General features: G+C 60.3%; 1 pseudogene; it reads right to left on the bottom strand.

Moving 5' to 3' along the window:
• LOC119959023 overlaps positions 1–12,111 on the bottom strand; it is a 28,338-nt pseudogene extending 16,227 nt beyond the window's left edge.
• Positions 12,112–17,377: the final 5,266 nt, after the last annotated feature.

Below are 17,377 nucleotides of genomic sequence, written 5' to 3'. Positions count from 1 at the left end.
CTGTCTTTGTCGACAGGAATAGTGCCGGAAGACTGGAGGATAGCAAATGTTGTCCCCTTGTTCAAGAAGGGGAGTAGAGACAACCCTGGTAATTATAGACCTGTGAGCCTTACTTCGGTTGTGGGTAAAATGTTGGAAAAGGTTATAAGAGATAGGGTTTATAATCATCTTGAAAAGAACAAGTTGATTAGCGATACTCAACACGGTTTTGTGAAGGGTAGGTCATGTCTCACAAACCTTATTGAGTTTTTTGAGAAGGTGACCAAACAGGTGGATCAGGGTAAAGCTGTTGATGTGGTGTATATGGATTTCAGTAAGGCGTTTGATAAGGTTCCCCACGGTAGGCTATTGCAGAAAATAAGGAAGTATGGAATTGAAGGTGATTTAGCGGTTTGGATCAGTAATTGGCTAGCTGAAAGAAGACAGAGGGTGGTGGTTGATGGCAAATGTTCATCCTGGAGTTCAGTTACTAGTGGTGTACCGCAAGGATCTGTTTTGGGGCCACTGCTGTTTGTCATTTTTATAAATGACCTGGAAGAGGGTGTAGAAGGATGGGTTAGTAAATTTGCAGATGACACGAAGGTCGGTGGAGTTGTGGATAGTGCTGAAGGATGTTATAGGATACAGAGGGACATAGATAAGCTGCAGAGCTGGCTGAGAGGTGGCAGATGGAGTTTAATGCGGAAAAGTGTGAGGTGGTTCACTTTGGAAGGAGTAACAGGAATGCAGAGTACTGGGCTAATGGCAAGATTCTTGGTAGTGTAGATGAACAGAGAGATCTCGGCATCCAGGTACATAAATCCCTGAAAGTTGCCACCCAGGTTAATAGGGCTGTTAAGAAGGCATATGGTGTGCTAGCCTTTATAAGCAGGGGGATTGAGTTTCGGAACCACAAGGTCATGCTGCAGCTGTACATAACTCTGGTGCGGCCACACCTGGAGTACTGCGTGCAGTTCTGGTCACCACATTATAGGAAGGATGTGGAAGCTTTGGAAAGGGTTCAGAGGAGATTTACTAGGATGTTGCCTGGTATGGAGGGAAGGTCTTACGAGGAAAGGCTCAGGGAATTGAGGTTGTTTTCATTAGAGAGGAGAAGGCTGAGAGGTGACTTAATAGAGACATATAAGATAGTCAGAGGGTTAGATAGGGTGGACAGTGAGAGTCTTTTTCCTCGGATGGTGATGACCAACACGAGGGGACATAGCTTTAAATTGAGGGGTGAGAGATATAGGACAGATGTCAGAGGCAGTTTCTTTACTCAGAGAGTAGTAGGGGTGTGGAACGCCCTGCCTGCAATAGTAGTAGACTCGCCAACTTTAAGGGCATTTAAGTGGTCACTGGATAGACATATGGATGAAAATGGAATAGTGTAGGTCAGATAGGCTTCAGATGGTTTCACAGGTCGGCGCAACATCGAGGGCCGAAGGGCCCGTACTGCGCTGTAGTGTTCTATGTTCTATGACCCTCTGACAGTGCAGCACTCCCTCAGTACTGACCCTCTGACAGTGCTGCACTCCCTCAGTACTGACCCTCTGACAGTGCGGCACTCCCTCAGTACTGACCCTCTGACAGTGCGGCACTCCCTCAGTACTGACCCTCTGACAGTGCTGCACTCCCTCAGTACTGACCCTCTGACAGTGCAGCGCTCCCTCAGTACTGACCCTCTGACAGTGCAGCACTCCCTCAGCACTGACCCTCTGACAGTGCAGCACTCCCTCAGTACTGACCCTCTGACAGTGCGGCACTCCCTCAGTACTGACCCTCTGACAGTGCGGCACTCCCTCAGTACTGACCCTCAGACAGTGCTGCACTCCCTCAGTACTGACCCTCTGACAGTGCGGCACTCCCTCAGTACTGACCCTCTGACAGTGCGGCACTCCCTCAGTACTGACCCTCAGACAGTGCTGCACTCCCTCAGTACTGACCCTCTGACAGTGCGGCACTCCCTCAGTACTGACCCTCTGACAGTGCGGCATTCCCTCAGTACTGACCCTCTGACAGTGCAGCACTCCCTCAGTACTGACCCTCTGACAGTGCAGCACTCCCTCAGTACTGACCCTCTGACAGTCCAGCACTCCCTCAGTACTGACCCTCTGACAGTGCGGCACTCCCTCAGTACTGACCCTCTGACAGTGCGGCGCTCCCTCAGTACTGACCCTCTGACAGTGCGGCACTCCCTCAGTACTGACCCTCTGACAGTGCGGCGCTCCCTCAGTACTGACCCTCTGACTGTGCGGCACTCCCTCAGTACTGACCCTCTGACAGTGCGGCACTCCCTCAGTACTGACCCTCTGACAGTGCGGCGCTCCCTCAGTACTGACCCTCTGACAGTGCGGCGCTCCCTCAGTACTGACCCTCTGACTGTGCGGCACTCCCTCAGTACTGGCACTAGGTGTGTCTGCCTGGATAATAGAGTTTAGACTTTGGCTCAAAATCACAACCCATTGACTCAGAGGCGTTGGTGAGAGAGAGAGAGAGACAGCGAAAGAGAGCGAGAGTGAGTGGGAGAGAGTGAAAGAGGGAACCAGGGAAAGTGAAAATTAGTGACAGCGAGAGAGAGAGAGTAGGAGAGAGTGGGAAAGAGCGGAAGAGACCAAAGAGAGGGAGAGAAAGAGAGCGAAAGAGAGCAAAACAGAGCAAAAGTGAGCGAAAGAGAGTGAAAAAGAGTGAGAGAGAGGGCAAGCGAGGAGGGCAAAAGAGAATGAAAGACACCAAAAGAGTGAGAGCGAACGAATGTGAGAGAAAGCAAGAGAACGCGAGAAAGCTAGAGAGAGAGAGCGCGTGCAAGGGACCGAGAGAGGGAGCGAGGGAGGAAGTGAGAGAGGGAGCGAGAGAGGGAGCGAGAGAGGGAGTGACAGAAAGAGAGCGTGAGTGCGAGAGAGAGTGAGAGTGAGAGAGAGCGCGAGAGAGAGAGCGAGAGGAACCGAGAGAGGGAGCGAGAGAGGGAGCGAGAGAGGGAGCGAGAGAGGGAGTGACAGAAAGAGAGTGAGAGAGAGTGAGAGTGAGAGAGAGCGCGAGAGAGATAGCAAGAGGAACCGAGAGAGGGAGCGAGAGAGGGAGTGACAGAAAGGGAGCGAGAGAGAGTGCGAGAGAGAGTGAGAGAGAGAGCGAGAGGAACCGAGAGAGGGAGCGAGAGAGGGAGCGAGAGAGGGAGCAAGAGAGGGAGTGACAGAAAGGGAGCGAGAGAGAGTGCGAGAGAGAGTGAGAGAGAGAGCGAGAGAAACCGAGAGAGGGAGCGAGAGAGGGAGCGAGAGAGGGAACGAGAGAGGGAGTGACAGAAAGAAAGAGCGCGAGAGGGACCGAGAGAGGTAGCGAGAGAGGGAGCGTCAGAAAGAGAGAGCAAGAGAGAGCTAGAGAGAGAGAGCGCGAGAGGGACCAAGAGAGGGAGAGAGTGAGAGTGAGAGAGAGCGCGAGAGAGAGCGCGAGAGGGACCGTGAGAGGGAGCGAGAGAGGGAGCGTCAGAAAGAGAGAGCAAGAGAGAGCTAGAGAGAGAGAGCGCGAGAGGGACCAAGAGAGGGAGAGAGAGAGAGAGAGAGAGAGACAGCGAAAGAGAGCGAGAGTGAGTGGGAGAGAGTGAAAGAGGGAACCAGGGAAAGTGAAAATTAGTGACAGTGAGAGAGAGAGAGTAGGAGAGAGTGGGAAAGAGCGGAAGAGACCAAAGAGAGGGAGAGAAAGAGAGTGAAAGAGAGCAAAACAGAGCAAAAGTGAGCGAAAGAGAGTGAAAAAGAGTGAGAGAGAGAGCAAGCGAGGAGGGCAAAAGAGAATGAAAGACACCAAAAGAGTGAGAGCAAACGAATGTGAGAGAAAGCAAGAGAACGCGAGAAAGCTAGAGAGAGAGAGCGCGTGCAAGGGACCGAGAGAGGGAGCGAGGGAGGAAGTGAGAGAGGGAGCGAGAGAGGGAGCGAGAGAGGGAGTGACAGAAAGAGAGCGTGAGTGCGAGAGAGAGTGAGAGTGAGAGAGAGCGCGAGAGAGAGAGCGAGAGGAACCGAGAGAGGGAGCGAGAGAGGGAGCGAGAGAGGGAGCGAGAGAGGGAGCGAGAGAGGGAGTGACAGAAAGAGAGCGTGAGTGCGAGAGAGAGTGAGAGTGAGAGAGAGCGCGAGAGAGAGAGCGAGAGGAACCGAGAGAGGGAGCGAGAGAGGGAGCGAGAGAGGGAGCGAGAGAGGGAGTGACAGAAAGAGAGTGAGAGGGTGAGAGTGAGAGAGAGCGCGAGAGAGATAGCAAGAGGAACCGAGAGAGGGAGCGAGAGAGGGAGTGACAGAAAGGGAGCGAGAGAGAGTGCGAGAGAGAGTGAGAGAGAGAGCGAGAGGAACCGAGAGAGGGAGCGAGAGAGGGAGTGACAGAAAGGGAGCGAGAGAGAGTGCGAGAGAGAGTGAGAGAGAGAGCGAGAGGAACCGAGAGAGGGAGCGAGAGAGGGAGCGAGAGAGGGAGCGAGAGAGGGAGTGACAGAAAGAGAGAGCGCGAGAGGGACCGAGAGAGGTAGCGAGAGAGGGAGCGGCAGAAAGAGAGAGCAAGAGAGAGCTAGAGAGAGAGAGCGCGAGAGGGACCAAGAGAGGGAGAGAGTGAGAGTGAGAGAGAGCGCGAGAGAGAGCGCGAGAGGGACCGAGAGAGGGAGCGAGAGAGGGAGCGTCAGAAAGAGAGAGCAAGAGAGAGCTAGAGAGAGAGCGAGCGAGAGAGGGAGCAAGAGGAGCAAGAGAGGGAGCGAGAGAGGGAGCGAGAGAGAAAGGGAGCAATAGAAAGAGAGAGCGAGAGAGCAAGAGAGAGCGCGAGGGAGAGAGCGAGCCAGAGCGAGAGAGCGAGCCAGAGAGAGCGAGAGAGGGAGCGACAGAGAGAGCGAGAGAGCAAGAGAGAGCTAGAGAGAGCTAGAGAGAGCCAGAGAGAGAGCGAGAGAGCAAGAGAGAGCGCGAGTGAGAGCGAGAGAGCGAGCCAGAGCGAGAGAGCGAGCCAGAGAGAGAGAACGAGAGAGGGAGCGACAGAGAGAGCGAGAGAGCTAGAGAGAGCTAGAGAGAGCGAGAGAGGGAGCGAGAGCTAGAGAGAGCCAGAGAGAGAGAGAGAGCCAGAGCGAGAGAGCGAGCCAGAGAGAGAGAGCGAGAGAGGGAGCGACAGAGAGAGCGAGAGAGCAAGAGAGAGCTAGAGAGAGCTAGAGAGAGCCAGAGAGGAGAGCGAGCCAGAGCGAGAGAGCGAGCCAGAGAGAGAGAGAGCGAGAGAGGGAGCGACAGAGAGAGCAAGAGAGAGCTAGAGAGAGCTAGAGAGAGCGAGAGAGGGAGCGAGAGAGGGAGCGACAGAGAGAGCGAGAGAGCAAGAGAGAGCGAGCCAGAGAGAGAGCGAGAGAGGGAGCGACAGAGAGAGCAAGAGAGAGCTAGAGAGAGCGAGAGAGGGAGCGAGAGAGGGAGCGAGAGAGGGAGCGACAGAGAGAGCGAGTGAGCAAGAGAGAGCTAGAGAGAGAGAGAGAGCGAGCCGCTCCGAAGGGGAAGCTGGATTAACCTGTGAGGGTGAAAGGACAGAATGCCCTGGAGATGTGTGGGGAGGGAGGGGGGGCTGGAGTGGAGGGTTCATGCCAGCAGGGGGGGGGGGGGGGGGGTTGGAGTGGAGGGTTCATGCCAGCAGGGGGGGGGGCTGGAGTGGAGGGTTCATGCCAGCAGGGGGGGGGTTGGAGTGGAGGGTTCATGCCAGCAGGGGGGGGGGTTGGAGTGGAGGGTTCATGCCAGCAGGGGGGGGGGGTTGGAGTGGAGGGTTCATGCCAGCAGGGGGGGAGTTGGAGTGGAGGGTTCATGCCAGCAGGGGGGGGGGTTGGAGTGGAGGGTTCATGCCAGCAGGGGGGGGGTTGGAGTGGAGAGTTCATGCCAGCAGGGGGGGGCTGGAGTGGAGGGTTCATGCCAGCAAGTGGGGGGGGGTTGGAGTGGAGGGTTCATGCCAGCAGGGGGGGGGGTTGGAGCGGAGGGTTCATGCCAGCAGGGGGGGCTGGAGTGGAGGGTTCATGCCAGCAGGGGGGGGTTGGAGTGGAGGGTTCATGCCAGCAGGGGGGGGGTTGGAGTGGAGGGTTCATGCCAGCAAGGGGGGGGGGGCTGGAGTGGAGGGTTCATGCCAGCAGGGGGGGGGGTTGGAGTGGAGGGTTCATGCCAGCAGGGGGGGGGGGGTGGGAGTGGAGGGTTCATGCCAGCAGGGGGGGGGGGGGTTGGAGTGGAGGGTTCATGCCAGCAGGGGGGGGGGGGTGGAGGGGAGGGTTCATGCCAGCAGGGGGGGGGGGTGGAGTGGAGGGTTCATGCCAGCAGGGGGGGGGTTGGAGTGGAGGGTTCATGCCAGCAGGGGGAGGGGGGGTTGGAGTGGAGGGTTCATGCCAGCAGGGGGGGGGGTTGGAGTGGAGGGTTCATGCCAGCAGGGGGGGGGTTGGAGTGGGGGGTTCATGCCAGCAGGGGGGGGGGGGGTTGGAGTGGAGGTTCATGCCAGCAGGGGGGGGGGTTGGAGTGGAGGGTTTCATGCCAGCAAGGGGGGGGGGGGGGCTGGAGTGGAGGGTTCATGCCAGCAGGGGGGGGGTTGGAGTGGAGAGTTCATGCCAGCAGGGGGGGGGTGGAGTGGAGGGTTCATGCCAGCAGGGGGGGGGGGCTGGAGTGGAGGGTTCATGCCAGCGTGGGGGGGGTTGGAGTGGAGGGTTCATGCCAGCAGGGGGGGGGGGTTGGAGTGGAGGGTTCATGCCAGCAGGGAGGGGGGGTTGGAGTGGAGGGTTCATGCCAGCAGGGGGGGGGGTTGGAGTGGAGGGTTCATGCCAGCAGGGGGGGGGGGGGGGGGTTGGAGTGGAGGGTTCATGCCAGCAGGGGGGGGAGTTGGAGTGGAGGGTTCATGCCAGCGGGGGGGGAGTTGGAGTGGAGGGTTCATGCCAGCAGGAGGGGGGTTGGAGTGGAGGGTTCATGCCAGCGGGGGGGGGGGGGGTTGGAGTGGAGGGTTCATGCCAGCAGGGGGAGGGGGGGTTGGAGTGGAGGGTTCATGCCAGCAGGGGGGGGGGGTTGGAGTGGAGGGTTCATGCCAGCAGGGGGGGGGTTGGAGTGGAGGGTTCATGCCAGCAGGGGGGGGGTTTGGAGTGGAGGGTTCATGCCAGCGGGGGGGGGGGTTGGAGTGGAGGGTTCATGCCAGCAGGGGGGGGGTTGGAGTGGAGGGTTCATGCCAGCAGGGGGGGGGTTGGAGTGGAGGGTTCATGCCAGCAGGGGGGGGGTTGGAGTGGAGGGTTCATGCCAGCAGGGGGGGGGTTGGAGTGGAGGGTTCATGCCAGCAGGGGGGGGGGGGTTGGAGTGGAGGGTTCATGCCAGCAGGGGGGGGGGGTTGGAGTGGAGGGTTCATGCCAGCAGGGGGGGGGGGCTGGAGTGGAGGGTTCATGCCAGCAGGGGGGGGGGTTGGAGTGGAGGGTTCATGCCAGCAGGGGGGGGTTGGAGTGGAGGGTTGATGCCAGCAGGAGGGGGGTTGGAGTGGAGGGTTCATGCCAGCAGGGGGGGGGTTGGAGTGGAGGGTTCATGCCAGCAAGGGGGGGGGGGTGTTGGAGTGGAGGGTTCATGCCAGCAGGGGGGGGGTTGGAGTGGAGGGTTCATGCCAGCAGGGGGGGGGGGGGGGGTTGGAGTGGAGGGTTCATGCCAGCAGGGGGGGGGTTGGAGTGGAGGGTTCATGCCAGCAGGGGGGGGGGTTGGAGTGGAGGGTTCATGCCAGCAGGGGGGGCTGGAGTGGAGGGTTCATGCCAGCAGGGGGGGGGGTTGGAGTGGAGGGTTCATGCCAGCAGGGGGGGGGGGGTGGAGTGGAGGGTTCATGCCAGCAGGGGGGGGGGGTTGGAGTGGAGGGTTCATGCCAGCAGGGGAGGGGGGTTGGAGTGGAGGGTTCATGCCAGCAGGGGGGGGGTTGGAGTGGAGGGTTCATGCCAGCAGGGGGGGGGGTTGGAGTGGAGGGTTCATGCCAGCAGGGGAGGGGGGTTGGAGTGGAGGGTTCATGCCAGCAGGGGGGGGGGTTGGAGTGGGGGGTTCATGCCAGCAGGGGAGGGGGGTTGGAGTGGAGGGTTCATGCCAGCAGGGGGGGGGCTGGAGTGGAGGGTTCATGCCAGCAGGGGGGGGGGGGTTGGAGTGGAGGGTTCATGCCAGCAGGGGGGGGTTGGAGTGGAGGGTTCATGCCAGCAGGGGGGGGGGGCTGGAGTGGAGGGTTCATGCCAGCAGGGCGGGGGGGTTGGAGTGGAGGGTTCATGCCGGCAGGGGGCAGCTGGGGAGTTTGTTTCGCTGCCTGGCCCCGCGGTTCAGGTTACCTTGGAGGAGTTGGAGGGCACAGTCCTGCAGCTCCATCGCCACGCCGCTCAGCACGTCCCAACATCGAGGGCACGTCCATCAGGACCAGGGCCATAGGCTGCAAGAGCAACACAAGTGAACCATTCCGGCAGGAAGGCCAATCAAAATGAAACAGGACAATCTGAAACGGGATGAATGGCCGCAGCCGCGCCTCGCCGCCCCGGCCTGCGATTCTCCGAGGCGCGGAGAATCGGCGCCCTTTACGCCGGCGGGTTTGGCGTGGCTCCGATCGCGGGCCGCGGTACGAGGCCGGGCCGCCCTTTCTCCGGCCCGGATGAGTCGCTGCCGGCGGGAACTCTGCGTGCGTGAAGGGTCGGGGGTCGGCCTGTGTGTAGGGGAGGGGGGGGGGGGCCCTCCGATGGGGTCTGGCCCGCGATTGGGGCCCACCGATCGGCGGGCCAGCTCCCCCCCCAGGCCTACTTTGTTGCGCGTCCCGCCCCAGAGCCCCCGCGCCGTGTTGCGTCCGTTAAGCCGCCGCGCAGGCGCGGGTCGGCGCCGCCCCCGGTGCGCGGCAGGAAGTGAGGCTGGAACGGCGTGGACCGCTCCAGCGCCGTGCTGGCCCCCTGTGTGGGGGGGGGGGGGGGGGGGGGGGGGGGGGGAACAGAATCGCTATTGCCCGCGACGGAGATTCGCGCCCAGGAACTTTTATAAAACGCCCCAATCAGGAGAATTGTGTCCGAGTCCGCGCCCCCTTGCTTACGGAGGTTGGTCAAGGCCTTGGAGAGGGTGCGGAGGAAACCCTCCAGCCTTCAGTCAGACCAGGGCTAACCTGCAGCCTCACTCCATACGCCCGCCTTCGTCCCATAATCCCCTCATACCTCTGGCTGTCACACACGGTGGCGGGGTGGGGGGGGGGGGGGGGGAACCGGATCATTCTCCGCGGCTCTGGGAGACGCGGCGGCCGTATCGTACTTGCCTGCCCGCCCCCGAACACTGCTCCGCTGGCCACGCTGTAGAGCAGAGAGTAGGCAGTCGGACCAGCAGCCCCAGTCACCACAACCTTCACTGGCTCCTCCTGCAACAGAGGCTACAGTCAATCGTCATCGCGAGATCATCTGGTAACTTAGCGCGGCCAATCCACCTAACCTGTACATCTTTGGACACTAAGGGGCAATTTAGCACGGCCAATCCACCTAACCTGTACATCTTTGGACACTAAGGGGCAATTTAGCACGGCCAATCCACCTAATCTGTACATCTTTGGACACTAAGGGGCAATTTAGCGCGGCCAATCCACCTAACCTGTACATCTTTGGACACTGAGGGGCAATTTAGCACGGCCAATCCACCCAACCTGCACATCTTTGGACACTGAGGGGCAATTTAGCACGGCCAATCCACCTAACCTGCACATCTTTGGACACATGTGAGGTATTTCCGGACAAATGTGAGGTAATGCATTTTGGAAGGTCTAATGCAGGTAGGGAATATACAGTGAATGGTAGAACCCTCAAGAGTATTGACAGTCAGAGAGATCTAAGTGTACATCCACAGGTCACTGAAAGGGGCAACACAGGTGGGGAAGGTAGTCAAGAAGGCATACGGCATGCTTGCCTTCATTGGCCGGGGCATTGAATATAAGAATTGGCAAGTCATGTTGCAGCTGTATAGAACCTTAGTTCGGCCACACTTGGGGTATAGTGTTCAATTCTGGTCGCCACACTACCAGAAGGATGTGGAGGCTTTAGAGAGGGTGCAGAAGAGATTTACCAGGATGTTGCCGGGTACGGAGGGTATTAGCTATGAGGAGCGGTAGAAGAAACTCGGTTTGTTCTCACTGGAACGACGGAGGATGAGGGGGCGACCTGATAGAGGTCTACTAAATTATGAGGGGCATAGACAGAGTGGATTGTCAGAGGCTTTTCCCCAGGGTAGAGGGGTCAATTACTAGGGGGCATAGGTTTAAGGTGCGAGGGGCAAGGTTTACAGGAGATGTATGAGGTAAGTTTTTTTACACGGAGGGTAGTGGGTGCCTGGAACTCGCTGCCGGAGGAGGTGGTGGAAGCAGGGACAATAGTGACATTTAAGGGGCATCTTGACAAATACATGAATAGGATGGGAATAGAGGGATACGGACCCAGGATGGGTAGAGGATTTTAGACGGGCAGCATGGTCAGCGCAGGCTTGGAGGGCCGAAGGGCCTGTTCCTGTGCTGTACTTTTCTTTGTTCTTTGTACAAAGGGGCAATTTAGCACGGCCAATCCACCTAACCTGTGGGAGGAAACCGGAGCACCCGGAGGAAACCCACGCAGACACGGGGGGAGAACGTGCAGACTCCACACAGACAGTGACCCGAGGCCGGAATTGAACCCGGGCCGTGGTGAGGCAGCAGTGCTAACCGCCTCGGCACTCTGCCGCCCCATTCTTATTCCATTCTGACCTCCTCCATCATCTTGCTCAAGGCATTAATGTCAAGTCCATGCGGTCACTCCTCCCCGGGAATCCTCGGCCACCATCCCATTGCACTCGAATTGCAAAAAGATGGTGTCCAAATCTCTCCCGGGCCTTGCTCCCTCCCCTGTGTCTGTAACCGTCCTCCAGACACGGAGTGATCTTGGCACAGGGAGAACTCTCTCGACCCATCCAGACCGCATCGCTCTCTGCCATTCCCTTCGGCCCCCCTGACCTCACTGCGGTATCCCCCTCCCAGCCAATCACAGTGCAGTGATCCCCCTCCCAGCCAATCACAGTGCGGGATTCCCCTCCCAGCCAATCAGACTGCGGTGATCCCCATTCCAGCCAATTACAGTGCGGTGATCCCCATCCCAGCCAATCACAGTGCAGTGATCCCCCTCCCAGCCAATCACAGTGCGGGATTCCCCTTCCAGCCAATCACAGTGCGGGATCCCCCTCCCAGCCAATCAGACTGCGGTGATCCCCATTCCAGCCAATCACAGTGCAGTGATCCCCCTCCCAGCCAATCACAGTGCAGGATTCCCCTTCCAGCCAATCACAGTGCGGTGAACCCCATCCCAGCCAATCACAGTGCGGCATTCCCCTTTCAGCCAATTACAGTGCGGTGATCCCCCTCCCAGCCAATCAAACTGCAGTGATCCTCCTCCCAGCCAATCACAGTGCGGTGACCCCCCTCCCAGCCAATCACAGTGCGGTGAACCCATCCCAGCCAATCACAGTGCGGTGATCCCCATCCCAGCCAATCACAGTGCGGTTATCCCCCTCCCAGCCAATCACAGTGCGGTGAACCCCATCCCAGCCAATCACAGTGCGGCATTCCCCTCCCAGCCAATCACAGTGCGGCATTCCCCTCCCAGCCAATTACAGTGTGGTGATCCTCCTCCCAGCCAATCACAGTACGGTGATCCCCATCCCAGCCAATCACAGTGCAGTGATTCCCCCTCCCGGCCAATCACAGTGCGGTGATCCCCCCTCCCAGCCAATCACAGTGCGGTGATCCCCATCCCAGCCAATCACAGTGCAGTGATTCCCCCTCCCAGCCAATCACAGTGCGGTTATCCCCCTCCCAGCCAATCACAGTGCAATGATCCCCCTCCCAGCCAATCACAGTGCGGGATTCCCCTTCCAGCCAATCACAGTGCAGTGATTCCCCCTCCTAGCCTATCACAGTGTGGTGATCCCCATCCCAGCCAATCACAGTGCGGTGATCCCCCCTCCCAGCCAAACACAATGCGGGATCCCCTCCCAGCCAATCACAGTGCGGTGATCCTCCTCCCAGCCAATCACAGTGCAGTGATCCCCTCCCAGCCTATCACAGAGCGGGATTCCCGGGGCCACGGTCTCTGCGCGCGGAGACTCACCATGGCGGCGCCGCCTCGCTCTGAGCCCGGCCCCGCCCCCTGGATACAGGACCCGCCCCCTAGATACAGGCCGCGCCCTCTGGATACAGGACCTGCCCCCTAGATACAGGCCGCGCCCCCTGGATACAGGCCGCGCCCCCTGGATACAGGCCACGCCCCCTGGACAAAGGTACCGTCGCGGCTCGAACTCGACAAGCTCCGCCACCGCCCACACGCACCGCCCCTAGATACAGACCCCGCCCCCTGGATTCAGACACCGCCCCTAGATACAGACCCCGCCCCCTGGATTCAGACACCGCCCCTAGATACAGACCCCGCCCTGGCATCAGAAATGCGTTTTCTGGTAGCAGGCCCCGCCCCCTGGCAGCAGGCCCCGCCCCCTGGCAACAGGCCGCGCCGCGTCCCCAACTCGACAAGCTCCGCCGCCGCCCCCTGCCGCCGCCCCCTGGATACAGACTCCGCCCCTGGATACAAGCCGCGCCCACTGGTTACAGACCACGCCCCTGCCCGAAACGACATGTTCCTCCCCTGCTCAAATGCACCGCCCCCTGGACACAGACCCCGCCTCTGGTTACAAGCCACGCCCCCTTGATACAGCCACGCCCCCTTGATACAGACCCGCCCCCTTGGTACAAGCCCCGCCCCCTTGATACAGACCCCAACCCCTGGATACAAGCCCCGCCCCCTGGTTACAGACCACGCCCCTGCCCTCTCACAACAGGCTCCACCCCTGCCCAAATGCACCGCCCCCTTAATACAGACCCCGCCCCTGGATACAGACCCCACCCCCTGGATACAGACCCCGCCCCTGGATACAGACCCTGCCCCTGGATACAGACCCCACCCCCTGGTCACAGACCCTGCCCCTGGATACAGACCCGCCTACCCAGCTAGACTCCGCCCCTCAAGCCAGGAGTGAGAGGGGGGCCACTCCAATCGTCAGGTTGGTGTTAGCCCCTCCGTCACTCGGAGCGAGGGGATTGCCGGGATACTGGCCCAGCCCCTCTGAAGGAATATTCAGCAATACCTCGTATGTTTCCAACTCAGGAAAGTGACTGTGCACTTAGTGCCGTACGGGATGGTGACCGTGCACTCGGTGCCGAACGGGATGGTGACGGTGCACTCGGTGCCGAACGGGATGGTGACCGTGCACTCGGTGCCGAACGGGATGGTGACCGTGCACTCGGTGCCGAACGGGATGGTGACCGTGCACTCGGTGCCGAACGGGATGGTGATGGTGCATTCAGTGCCGTACGGGATGGTGACGGTGCACTCACAGCTGCACGGGGTGGTGACAGTGCATTCAGTGCCGTACGGGATGGTGACGGTGCACTCAGTGCCGTACGGGATGGTGACGGTGCACTCAGTGCCGAACGGGATGGTGACGGTGCACTCAGTGCCGAACGGGATGGTGACCGTGCACTCGGTGCCGAACGGGATGGTGATGGTGCATTCAGTGCCGTACGGGATGGTGACGGTGCACTCAGTGCCGTACGGGATGGTGACGGTGCACTCAGTGCCGTACGGGATGGTGACGGTGCACTCAGTGCCGTACGAGATGGTGATGGTGCACTCAGTGCCGTACGGGATGGTGACGGTGCACTCACTGCTGCACGGGGTGGTGACAGTGCATTCAGTGCCGTACGGGATGGTGACTGTGCACTCAGTGCCGTACGGGATGGTGACTGTGCACTCAGTGCCAAACGGGATGGTGACGGTGCACTCACTGCTGCACGGGGTGGTGACAGTGCACTCAGTGCCAAACGGGATGGTGACAGTGCACTCGGTGCCACACGGGATGGTGACGGTGCACTCAGTGCCGTACGGGATGGTGACCGTGCACTCAGTGCTGCACGGGATGGTGACGGTGCACTCAGTGCCAAACGAGATGGTGATGGTGCACTCAATGCTGAACGGGATGATGGTGCACTCGGTGCCAAACGGGACGGTGATGGTGCACTGGGTGCCGAGCGGGATGGTGATGGTGCACTCAGTGCCGAACGGGATGGTGACGGTGCACTCAGTGCCGAACAGGATGGCGATGGTGCACTGGGTGCCGAGCGGGATGGTGATGGTGCACTCGGTGCCAAACGGGACGGTGATGGTGCACTGGGTGCCGAGCGGGATGGTGATGGTGCACTCAGTGCCGAACGGGATGGTGACGGTGCACTGGGTGCCGAGCGGGATGGTGATGGTGCACTCAGTGCCGAACGGGATGGTGACGGTGCACTGGGTGCCGAACGGGATGGTGACGGTGCACTGGGTGCCGAACGGGATGGTGACGGTGCACTCAGTGCCGAACAGGATGGCGATGGTGCACTGGGTGCCGAACGGGACGGTGACTGTGCACTCAGTGCCAAATGGGATGGTGACGGTGCACTCAGTGCCGAGCGGGATGATGACGGTGCACTCAGTGCCGAACGGGATGGTGACAGTGCACTCAGTGCCACACGGGACGGTGACTCTGCACTCAGTGCCAAATGGGATGGTGACGGTGCACTCAGTGCCGAACGGGATGGTGACGGTGCACTCAGTGCCGAACGGGATAGTGACGGTGCACTCAGTGCCACACGGGACGGTGACTGTGCACTCAGTGCCGAACGGGATGGTGACGGTGCACTCGGTGCCAAATGGGATGGTGACGGTGCACTCAGTGCCGAGTGGGATGGTGACAGTGCACTCAGTGCCACACGGGACGGTGACTGTGCACTCAGTGCCGAACGGGAAGGTGACGGTGCACTCGGTGCCATACGGGATGGTGACGGTGCACTCGGTGCCACACGGGATGGTGACGGTGCACTCAGTGCCACACGGGATGGTGACGGTGCACTCGGTGCCGTACGGGATGGTGACAGTGCAGTCAGTGCCTAACGGGATGGCGACGGTGCACTCAGTGCCGTACGGGATGGTGATGGTGCACTGGGTGCCGAGCGGGATGGTGATGGTGCACTCAGTGCCGAACGGGATGGTGACGGTGCACTGGGTGCCGAACGGGATGGTGACGGTGCACTGGGTGCCGAACGGGATGGTGACGGTGCACTCAGTGCCGAACAGGATGGCGATGGTGCACTGGGTGCCGAACGGGACGGTGACTGTGCACTCAGTGCCAAATGGGATGGTGACGGTGCACTCAGTGCCGAGCGGGATGGTGACGGTGCACTCAGTGCCACACGGGACGGTGACTCTGCACTCAGTGCCAAATGGGATGGTGACGGTGCACTCAGTGCCGAACGGGATGGTGACGGTGCACTCAGTGCCGAACGGGATAGTGACGGTGCACTCGGTGCCAAATGGGATGGTGACGGTGCACTCAGTGCCGAGTGGGATGGTGACAGTGCACTCAGTGCCACACGGGACGGTGACTGTGCACTCAGTGCCGAACGGGAAGGTGACGGTGCACTCGGTGCCATACGGGATGGTGACGGTGCACTCAGTGCCACACGGGATGGTGACGGTGCACTCAGTGCCGAACGGGATGGTGACGGTGCACTCGGTGCCAAACGGGACGGTGACTGTGCACTCAGTGCCGAACGGGAAGGTGACGGTGCACTCGGTGCCATACGGGATGGTGACGGTGCACTCAGTGCCACACGGGATGGTGACGGTGCACTCAGTGCCGAACGGGATGGTGACGGTGCACTCAGTGCCGAACGGGATGGTGACGGTGCACTCAGTGCCGAACGGGATGGTGACGGTGCACTCAGTGCCAAACGGGATGGTGACGGTGCACTCAGTGCCAAACGGGATGGTGACGGTGCACTCAGTGCCGAACGGGATGGTGACGGTGCACTCGGTGCCGAATGGGATGGTGACGGTGCACTCGGTGCCACACGGGATGGTGACGGTGCACTCAGTGCCGAACGGGATGGTGACGGTGCACTCGGTGCCGTACGGGATGGTGACGGTGCACTCAGTGCCGAACGGGATGGTGACGGTGCACTCAGTGCCGAACGGGATGGTGACGATGCACTCGGTGCCAAACGGGATGGTGACAGTGCACTCGGTGCCCAACGGGATGGTGACGGTGCACTCGGTGCCGTACGGGATGGTGACCGTGCACTCGGTGCCGAACGGGACGGTGACTGTGCACTCAGTGCCGTACGGGATGGTGACCGTGCACTCAGTGCCAAACGGGATGGTGACAGTGCACTCAGTGCCGTACAGGATGGTGACCGTGCACTCAGTGCCGTACAGGATGGTGACCGTGCACTCAGTGCCGAACGGGATGGTGACCGTGCACTCAGTGCCAAACGGGATGGTGACAGTGCACTCAGTGCCGTACAGGATGGTGACCGTGCACTCAGTGCCGTACAGGATGGTGACCGTGCACTCAGTGCCGAACGGGATGGTGACCGTGCACTCAGTGCCGTACGGGATGGTGACGGTGCACTCAGTGCCGGCCGCATCAGGACAAGAACAGAAATCAATCCAGGGAGAGCAACCTTCTTCAACATGGCTTTAATTCCAAATCACAAATAGTGCAACAACGAGGGCACACGCCCTCACAGGGAAATCCCCCACACTTAGTAAAACAAAATCTCACCTCGATCAACCTCGAATATAAATAGCCCTCCCCGAGACACACTCCGAGAGCGTTCAGTGCACCCCGCAGCGGGCGAGCAGAGTCCTTCACAGTTTAGACCGGAACCCGGGGAGGAGAGAGAGAGAGACAGTGGTGGAGGCTTGGGGGAGGGGGCGGTTTGGGATAAAAGGGGAGCCTCTCGATAGCAAGGATCATTCACCAGCCCCCCCAATCACCCCAATTTCACCAGTCGCTGCCAGGCGTAGGGCAAACGTCGGTGCCACGGCCGCGATGCTCCCCGCAGTCGAGCAGCCCCTGACTCCAATCGAGGAACACACGTGTACAGGGGGTGTGGGGGTGTTTGGTTGGGTTCGTAGACATGGGAAAACATCAGGAAGCTGGGGGGGGGGGGGAGCGAAGCTGAGGCCTGGGGTTTTGGAGGGGGTACGCCACTGGACGGAGGGGGAGGGTTGGGCTTGGCGGGAGCCATCCTGTGCCGGGGGGTCGGGGGGTGGAATAGGAGACACCGTCCCGTCCGCTCTGTCTGCCTGCCCTCCGGCTCTGCGGCCTACCCCCTGTGAGGCAGCCTGGCACCTCCGACGCCCGCTTGCCCCCAGGGGGTGGGTCCAGCCCTCCCAGACCGACCCAGCCGCCAAACCGTCTCCTCAAACCTCCCCACCAACCCCCTTAATCTCCAACACCCCCTCCCCGTGCTCGCAGACCCACACGGTCTCCCGGTCCGGCAACGCCTCAAGTTTAAAATTCCCATC

Source organism: Scyliorhinus canicula, chromosome 31 (assembly GCF_902713615.1).
Source record: "Scyliorhinus canicula chromosome 31, sScyCan1.1, whole genome shotgun sequence".
Taxonomy (NCBI): Eukaryota; Metazoa; Chordata; class Chondrichthyes; order Carcharhiniformes; family Scyliorhinidae; genus Scyliorhinus; species Scyliorhinus canicula.
The sequence above is the reverse complement of the archived record's forward strand: the minus strand, read 5'-3'. Positions and strand labels throughout refer to the sequence as shown.